A 10,642-nucleotide genomic window follows, 5' to 3' on the forward strand; every position below is an offset into this window, starting at 1 on the left:
TTTCCCCCTTCTTCCGTCATAGATTGAGAACCACGGATACCATCATCCCGAAACGTAGTGATTCACGTAAATTTTCTGCAACTTGGTTCGGAGGTGTTATGCAAAGCAAAAAGAGCCAAACATAAATCACGGTTCCGCACAATATTCTTGTGACGTTTTCTCACCATGTTTGCACGGCTGGTGGTATGGTAGGTCACCGCGTTGGCGTGGTTGGCCTTTTTGTCGTCGGGTCGTTTGCCTAGCCCCAAAGGACTTCCATGGATGGGATTCGAAGAGGTTGGGTCACGGAGCTGTTGCAAAAGATGGCAAAGATCCGTATAGGCAGAACAAAGCAAAGCATTTCGCTCTCATTATTTAAGGCTTTGAATGATTAATGGCGTACGTCTCATAATTCTCACTTTTATGAAATGCAATTTCGGTTGATTTTGTGTCGTTTTGCGGTGGCGTTTGCTTGCTTGCTTGTGGTGACATATGTGGGAGATTGTGGTCATTTCAAATATGACCGTTGATGTAATTGGGATGAATTATTGTTTCCTGAGAAGGATGAATAAAATCTTGGGAAATGTTAAATGTACACACCCTCATGGAAATAATTCGTATGAAATTCCAAGGCTGGTACAACATTTCTGTGATTGTGTGGAACGAAGATATGCAGATGGCAGCAATAAGGCTCAAGATTGTAGGTGCCAATTAAGCATTGAACTTGGACATACTCAAGGTAAGCTGGTCATGATGCCCGTTGAGTTTACTATAGGCTCCAGAAGTGTTTTTCAAATTATTCAGGTAGGCCATAAGTCATGGAAATATGATGGCTCCGTGTGAAAGATGTGTTCTGTAGTGTTGATCGTATAGTAATCATGAACTGGGGCGACAATAGCGGTTGTACTCATAGCATTCATCGGTGAGGTTTATTATTATTATATTTATATACGAGACTTTCAGCCTGAGGCTGGTTAATCTCGGTTGACTAATATTGCATGCTAGAGGTACTTTAAGGGTATTGTCGAGTCTGGTACAGAGTTTAGTATTACAAAAACTTGTAACAATGCTGGCATTGAGTTTAAGTGAAAGGATATTGAGGTAGAAGATTTAGGAGAATTAGTTTGGATAGGGGTGTAATGGAGTTTGCTTAGTATTTTTAGTCATAACCATATCGATAACCAGCCTGTTTTTTGCCTGGGTTGCTATTTTCCTCATTTCCTCGAGAAGTGCATGTCTTAGCGAGGGACTGCACCCAGCGGGGTTGGGTAGTTTGATTTCTGTTTGGGAAATAATTTAAGGTGAAGATGAATCAAAACCAAACCTCAAATTTTCAAGAGCACAAATCTGGAGAACCGAACATCCGTTTAAGCAGAAAACTTAATCGATTGGTCCTTATCTTGTGCTGACCAATCTATTAAACTTCCAGCTCAAACAGGTGTTCGGTTCTCCAGATTTGTGCTGTTGAAAATTTGAAGTTTGGCTTTGATTCATCTCCATAACGGGAATCAAATTAGTGCAAATAGGCCTGCATCCTTTAGAAAACAAATAAGGTTGGTTTCACCTACCTTGTCATTTCGGAGCACATTCCTGATACTTCCCATCTGATAGAGGATTCTAAGAAGCTCGAGAATGGGGCACTTATATAGAATGTGCTCCACTGTACAGTCACCCCACAGTTATGGATCAACTAAGCGTCATTTTTCAGAACAAAATATGATTAAAAAACATGGTGACGCTGTACAAATTAAAATTACCTTCCTGACCCTGCAGAATATTGTTGTTTTCGAGAATACAGCTCAAAATTCTCGGTTATTTACCAAAAAGTGTCGATTCCAATAGAAATTACAAACGATGTCCACCCCACAGATGTGGATCAGTGGAAGAGGAGGATCCTTATTATGGATCAAATCGACTCATATTGTGGATCAAAACACTATAACAGCAATTTATCTGCGAAGTAAACGAATGGTGTGTTAGTGAAAGCATACGTTTTGGCGTTTCTTTCGGAATCGTCTTATCTTTGATTCATAACTGTGGTATGGGTTTCAATGCCACACAGATATGAATCAACGCTTCTGGGAATACGGTCGACATTTTATTTCCTACGGACGGAAAAAATATACTTGAGCATATTATGATTGATAACGATGCTGTACAGGTTTATGGCTCACGTAGGTAAAATGTGTTCTGCTAAATTGCACCTGTATTTTATGAGATATTCCCGTTTTAATCCAACTCTTATCCACATCTGTGTGCTATCCATAACCGTGGGGTGACTGTACTACGAGTTCAGCATGTCTCTCAAGTTCTGCGAAACGATTATTTACTGGAGAAGTCGTGTGAGACCCTCGTATGTTCTGTATGAATTCGCGAAAGCACGACCTGCTCTTTCCAGTTGGTTCTGTTTTCTCAGGCTTTTGTACATCCTTTAATTTTTTGAAGAAACAGGAATTGGTTAGCGCACCATTCCTCTACCCAAGCATTCTTAATTACACGGTTGAACCTTAATTTGGCATCAGGTACTATCTGAAATAGACGGCGACTTGACCGACCAAGATTGGCCAGTATGTCTATCCTTCTGTCGATTATGATGTTCTGTATAGCTTGAATCCAGATGTGCTTTGCCGTTGGTCTCGCAATTGCTTTGAGCAGTGCTGCTGCCTCAGCGGAAAACACGGAGCTTTGACCATGCAAACTGTATTGAGCTTTCCAGGCAGGACTAAATACCAGAGTTGTTAACGTTAATCAACGATAAACGCCGTTAACGTTGGTTGTGCGCTGGATTAACGTTAACGCGTTTGCGTTGAATCAACGTCAACGATCACCGCTAACCAAAGCGTTGATCTTACGTTTCGTACAGGTTCTCCGAGAATGTTTCGAAACATCAATAAATAACACGTTTCTATGCTGATACCCCGTATCCATGGAAAATTGATTAAAAAATCTAAGTTCACAGTGCACAGCAATTATTGGGCACCCAACAGTCAGCCTCTTTGACCGTCAGTTTTGATTGCTTGGAAGAAATTTTACAAATTGCAAAGATTTTCTAGCAATATTGTAACCGTCGTATGACCACTCACCGTTCCAGCAACCCACAACAATGAGCTGAAATCGTTACCAGAGAGTGGCTGCCTTTGCCACCAGCCAGCACACGGCGTCTTTTTTCTACCCCTCCAACAACCAAGATGTTTATGAGTGACCGCCCCCAGGATGACCCGATTTCTGATTCTGATTTCCAAATACAAGTTGCCATACTACCCTAACATACCATAGCAGACAAAGTTTTCATTGCAATCAAAAGTGGCAAAGGTAATAAGAGCAGATTTTCCCACTTCAGAGACTGCACTTCTACTATAAACATCATTTTCCCACGAAATCCGACTTAGAGAAAGTCAGTTAACATTCCATAAAAAAAACTGTACAGCGATCATGCATTTACTTTCTTTTAAAAATCGTTTCTAAACATGGCATGTTTCAGTGTCTAAGTTGAATCCGTTGAAGTTGCCCACACAATTTGTAGTTATCTTGTTCTAATATTAGTAACACAATGTTCGATCGTTATTATTATGTAAACTTAATCATTTTCTGGTTTTCTACATTTATTATCGAATAAGAAAACCAGGTTCTCATTTTTTTGAGTATTAGAATCTTCATATCTTTAACGTTAGAAATAACGAAGTCGTTGACGTTAAATCAACGCTGTACGTTAACGTTATCGTTGAATCGTATTTCAACGCAATCAACGTATGCTTCGTTAACCGTTACAGGTTAACGTCAACGAATAAACGAAACGGCGTTAATCGTTGATTAACGTTAACAACCCTGCTAAATACGCCTACTCCTACGGTCCCTTTAGCCTTAGAGCCTGTGTGGTACTGAATTAACATTGTCATAGATCTTGTCTTCCAACCCTGTTATGATGGTTGACAATCAAAAGCCTGTTGAAAGAACTCCGAGAATGTAGCATCGGATCGGACATCAAACGATCTAGTAGGCATGGCACAACTTCGACGCCTCACTCCTATAGTATGTCAGAATGGAATGCAAGGTTCTTCGTGGTGCTCCCGCTTGCCAACAACGATTCTGAGCTTCACATTTGGCGAACCTGCCAGAATTTTAAATAAATTTTCGTTTTTCCTGGAGAGCCTGGATTCATTAGCAAGCGGGAGTGTCCACAAGAAAATGTGTTTGTGTCGAGTGCTTCTTAAACCGCGTGTGAAAATATGTATTCAGAGTGATTGTGGAGTGAAGTTTGAATTTGATAAAAAAGGCATATATCTGTAAGTAAACATAACTGTGGTATTTTCTATGAATAAGAGAAAACTGATTGAAGAGGAAATATAACATGTATATGTATTAGCCACTTCACTACTCGTTGAAGCAGCAATGTTTCTCTCTGTTCTTGTTGTTGTTCTTATTGAACACCAGCATCACCTCAACTATTTGAGTTGCGCGATGCAGGCTTTGAAGTGAATAGTTTGTTTTGCATTTGAATTCAAACAGATTGCTTCGATGGAAATATTTGAATGTAAAAGAAAGTGTTTCATCTGTTTTATCCGATTTAAAGACTATGATCATTTCGAGCTGATTCATCTAAGTTATGAAGTGCGCATTCTGCTTTTATCAGGGATCTATTTTCTGCATAGGTTGAACGGAAAAAGAATAACGTTAGGAACTGAACTATTTTTTTTTTTTGCAGAAGTCAATTGAACATATCCGTACAAAACGTGTATAAAACAAATATCGTATAATTAAGTATAATTTGTGTAATAATGTGATTTTGCAAAAGAGAAGTGAAATTTTAAAGTTATTAGTGGTTTTCATGAATATACATCAATTTGAATAACTTATCAATTAGTAATTTCAATCGAAAAACAAACTCCCGTTACATTTATCAACTGTGCAAATTTCTATATAAATAATAATAAAACTTCGCTTTGGTTGTATGTGATCATTTCATCGTTTCTTCTGTGATGATACACACATTTCTATATCTTATCTCTCCTGCTTTCAAATAAAAACAAAATAATTTCAATAAAATAAAATAGAGTGAAAAATGAATGTTAGTGTGTGCAAATATTCCTAGCCATAGGCGATTTTGAATTGGTGTTCCAAAAGTAGATTTTTCGTTCCAATCAATCGATTTTTTGATGTTGAAACAACATAAAATCCTAATGCAAGGGATTTGATCTTATTTTGAGTCGTTGTTCTTGTAAATTTGCTTACGAGTGAAGAAATAGAATCGATTTAAAAAAAAATCGATACAAGGGATTCGATTAAATAAACAAATCGATTCGACGAATCGAATTTTAATCGATTCAGTATTATCGATGTTTTGATCAAATTTGACCAATAATGTACATGATTGTTTTCTTTCCTATTTGCTTCAGTACATTGTGTATCCCGTAATGTTTACCGAACAAGTTAAGTGTGAAGCATACTGAATCGGTGAAATTTGTGAATTTTGTGTCGATAACCGGTGAGATCCAATTCAAATCTACTTAATTCATTATTATTTCTAAATAAACGCCATGTTAAAAAAATAATAACATTTTTGAAAAAAAAATGTCCTTAACGTGACTGGTGGTTGCTATGGAAAAAATGTCCTTAACACAACTGGTGTATGCAATGCAAAAAAAATGTCTGTAACGTGACTGGTGGTTGCAATAAAAAAAAAATATTCCCGCGATTGGTGGTTGTATTTGGTTTGGTATTTGGTTGTCTTTAACGTGACAGATGGTTGCAATGAATATGTCCGTAACTCGACTGGTGGTCGCATACTTGTTCTTAGTAACTGCTATTGATGTTGTTAACTCGACTGGTGGTCGTATACTTGTTCCTAGCAAGTATTATTGATGTTGTAAGCTCGACTAGTGCTCGTATATTTTTTTTTTTCCTTCTAAGCAATGGAGGGATAATCTGCTCAACAGACTCCGGACCGAGGTCCGGGAGTGTGGGGTTGGGGACCATTTACTACGTACAAGCAGTAAACAGGACTACACCCCCGACCCACTAAACCATTTCCATTGCCGCCAAACCCTTCGTCTCTCCGGGACCACCAAGAAGGCATTGCTTCGGAGAGGGGCTATTGCACATCGCATTCTCCAGGTTAGCTGCGTAGCCATGCAGCAACGAACATCGATGACACGCTTATGGGGGTCCACCAAGGTAGCATGCTGGCGCATTGCCAGCTTCCCGGGTGGTCCTCACCTCCCGTTGTCCGCTGAAAGCGGGCAGGGTCGACCACTAAGCCCGCGCCCAGCTGCACCGCAGGTATCAAGAACTGATACTGCGGGCTTCGCAATTTGACCTACTGAAGGCTCAGGCCCTATCAGCTAGCACCAGCTGGGATTGCTGACGAAGGGGCCTCCACCTGCCCCGAACAACCAGAGGCTCGTATCCACCCAGTAGGCCGGCGCCACGACAGCAGCGCTACCAGGATGTTCTCCCCGCGGCCACTTAATCGCTGTAAGGGTCGATTTCGACCGTAGGGCACCGGTATGACCTACGTAGCCGACTGCGAACCCTTGGACCTCCTGTTGATTAGCGTCTGCACTAGTCACTCCTCGAGTCCACACGCCACCTCCTTTGGAGTTCCGAGACAATGTGGGTGATAGCCGATGAAACGGCATTCCAGCCAAACTCGTCTGCACACATCCTCTGGACCAAATTGTCCGGAGTCGTGTACCGACCGCATGTGGCTAACATGCGTGTTCCGCCGTTTCCTCTAAACCTGCACAAACTGGACATTCGGGAGAACCCGCATGACCGAAACGGTGTAGATACTGTCTAAAGCATCCATGGCCTGAAAGGACCTGTGTTAGGTGGAATGTTAGTTCCCCATGGCGCCTATTGACCCAGATATCCAACCTCGGAATCAACCTGTGAGTCCACACTCCCTTGGTGGAACTGTCCCACGCGCGCTGCCATTTGACCATGGAGGCCAGTCTGGCAGTCCTGCGTATGCCTCTTGTGCCGCGCATTTCGAAGCACTCTATGTCTTCCATGATAAGAATACCAATAGGCATCATACCGGTGATGACACAGAGTGCATCGTGTGACACGGTACGGTACGCGCTCGCAACCCTCAGGCACATTAGCCTATAAGTACTCTCTAGCTTGCTACGGTAGCTATTGGTACTCAAAGCCGTGCCCCAAGCCGGGCCACCATGCCTCAGTATGGACGAGGCGACACTGGCCAGAAGCTTACGCTTGCTGGCGTACACCGCAGAGCTATTGGACATCATCCGGGACAGTGCCACAATAGCTGTGGAGGCTCTCTTGCAGGCATAATCGACATGGCTACCGAAGGTAAGCTTGTCGTCGATCATCACCCCCAAGTGTTTGACGGAGCGCTTCGAAGTGATTGTGCAGTCGCCTACACTGATCACCGCTTGCTGCACCGACTTTCGGTTATTGACAACAACCGCCTCAGTTTTGTGATGAGCCAATTCCAGTTTCCTGGAGCTCATCCACTCCTCCACAAATGCGATCGAGTGGGCTGCAGTCAATTCCACTTCTTCGATCGATTCACCGTAGACCTCCAGCGTAATATCGTCGGCAAAGCCAACGATGACCACACCCGCCGGGAATTTTAATCTCAACACCTCGTCGTACATGACATTCCATAACACCGGACCCAGGATGGAACCTTGCGGGACTCCTAAGGTTATGTGAAAGCACTTCCGACCCACCTCTGTGTCATAGACTAATACCCGATTCTGGATGTAACTTCCGAGAATCTTGTACAGGTACTCGGGTATCCCCAGACGCAGGAGCGCATCAGCAATAGCCGCCCAACTGGCACTATTAAATGCGTTCCTTACATCCAGAGTCACTACTGCGCAGTAGCGAATACCCCTCCTCTTACGCTGGAGTGCTATCTCAGCGGTTTTCTTAACCGTCAGAATAGCGTCTACGGTGGACCTCCCTTTCCGGAAGCCGAACTGGTTGCCTGAGAGACCATTTACACCCTCGGTGTACCTCGACAGTCTGTTGAGGATGATCTTCTCGAGCACTTTCCCCACCGTGTCAATCAAGCATATTGGTCTATACGCCGACGGGTCACCGGGTGGTTTCCCCGCCTTTGGCAATAGTACCAGGCTCTGCCTCTTCCACGCATCTGGAAATACTCCCTCGTCCAGGCATATCTGCATAGCAGATCTGAACATACCGGGAGCCTCCAAGATTGCGACTTTGAGGGCCAGGTTTGGAACTCCGTCCGGACCTGGTGCCTTCCCCATGCTTAGGGATTTTGCAATCCCTACAAGTTCCTCATCAGTTACTCTATCCTCATCGCCAGCTCCAATCCCCGGCTGTCCTACAAAAGGAGGCCATGGGCTAGGGTTGTGGCGCGGGAAGAGCCCCTCGATGATCCCCTCCAGCATCTGTGGAGATTGCTCCGTAGGAGCAATTGCACCTCTTGTCTTCGCCATTACGATCCTGTAGGCATCACCCCACGGGTTCGCGTTGGCACTCTGACAGAGTCCCTCGAAGCAGGCCTTTTTGCTTGCCCTTATCTCGGACTTCAGCGCGACTTTGGCAGCGGTGAACACCGCCCGTCGTTCTTCACGCTCCTGCTCGGCACGTGCTCGCTGCATCCGTCTCCTGGCACGTAGGCAGGCACGGCGCAGGTTCGCAATAGCTTGAGTCCACCAGTACGTCGGTGGTCTCCCATTCCTAGGGTGGACTTTTCTAGGCATGGTCGCATCGCATGCACGCGTAAGCACCGCTACCAGTTCGTCCACGCTTAGGCAGAGTAGGTTACGCTCACGGCGGAGCGCCTCCCTAAGTACTTCATCATTGAAGTACGATGTCTTCCACCTACGAGGGCTTGGCCTTGACCTAGCCGCTTCCTCAACCCGCTGCCTGCTGTTGTTGTAGTCGATACTGTAACGAACCGCCAGGTGGTCGCTGTGAGTGTAGGCATCGTCTACCCTCCAGTTCGAACTACTCGTTAGGCCAGGACTACAAAAAGTAACGTCGATAATCGACTCCGCTCCGTTTCGGCTGAAGGTACTTTTAGTACCAATGTAGGATATTGAAGAAGACTTGTTTGAAGATTAGTTGTTTCTTTATTGAAGCTGAATCTTAAACTGACTAGAGTACAGAAATTGGAAGGTTTATATAGCAGTTAAAATCAACAACCGGCTGGTTGCTAGGTGGCAACAGATCTCCAAGGTAGCAGTGCTGCATCGCCGCAATGGTTAACAACGCCACGCGCTACGCTCTTCGACGCCACGCTTGTGTCGCCTTGCTTGTTGCTGCAGCGCGTAAAAGCATTGCTTTCAATACACCACAACTACTCTCCCCCAAAGCGACGTGGTTGTGTTACCACTCGATTGTATCTGGTAACATATGATCCGGCTGGACGTGGTTGTACGGTTTGCTCCTCAGCATCTGATTCACTTATTGAAACATAGTCCATCTCGTCATCAGATTGCTCGTTTGGAAGTTGCACATCGTTATTGTTAGTTCTCTTCGTGTCTTCCTCGTAGTCATCGAATGGATACTTCAGCAATTGATGGCTCCTACGCTTGATAACTCCTAGCTCTGCTACCAGACATTTATAGAGGACTGCACCAAGCTTTTTGATGACTCTCGCTCGCATCCATAATGGTTTCTTGGGGTTTCGGTAGTCTCTGGCATACACGGTTTCTCCTACTTCGAAATTCACATTCTTTTTCTTGACGTTGTATTCTTCAATCGCCTCACGTTGTCGTCGTTCAGGATCTGCCTTCAGCTTATCGAATCGGATTCTCATCTCTCTTCCAAACATCAGCTTGAATGGACTCTCTCCGGTTGTTGCATGCTTGGTGGCACGATACATCTCCAGATATGAGCTCAGTTGTAACGCCACCGACTTACGCTGGAATGCCGGATCCGATGACAACTTCTTCAACGTATTTTTCACAGTCTTCACAGCATTCTCCGCAGCACCATTGGAACAGGGACTATATGGTGCTGTACGCAAATGCTTAATTCCTCGGGATGAACAGAAAGCTTGAAATTCTTCCGAAGAAAACGCAGTTCCATTGTCTGACACCAGTGTACCGATGGAACCAAATCTGCTGGTAAACTCCGAAATCTTCTCGATTGATTCTTTCGAAGTCTGCGTACGAACCGGGAATGCTTCGATCCATTTACTATAGCTGTCCAGCAGCACCAGGTAATCCGCCCCTCGGAACGAGAAATGGTCCACGTGCACTCGGTCGCAGGGTGCATTCGTCAAACGCCATGGTGAGATTGGATCGCTCCTTTCGGGTCGCTGCTGGATACATGACTCACATTTCTTGCAAATATCTTCAATTTCTTTGTCTAGTGATGGCCACTAAAAATACGATCTGGCCAAGCTTTTCATCTTCACAATCCCCAAATGAACGGAGTGGAGCTCGTCCAACAGAAACTTTCTAAGCTTGACTGGAACTACGATGCGGTAGCCCCACAGGAGAACGTCTTCTTCTACGGTCAGCTCTTCTCGTTTTTGAAAAAATGTCTTCAGATTGTCCTCTTGAATTGAGTTCGGCCAGCCAAATTTCACGTATTCAGCTACACGGCTGAGCAGCTTGTCACGACGGCTTTCAACAACGATTTGTTTGCGGTCCACCAGTGAACGAGTTTCAGCTTCGATGAAATTCAGAAAACTTGTTAATTCGTCCTC

This window comes from Aedes aegypti, chromosome 3, assembly GCF_002204515.2.
Source record: "Aedes aegypti strain LVP_AGWG chromosome 3, AaegL5.0 Primary Assembly, whole genome shotgun sequence".
NCBI classification, from domain to species: Eukaryota; Metazoa; Arthropoda; class Insecta; order Diptera; family Culicidae; genus Aedes; species Aedes aegypti.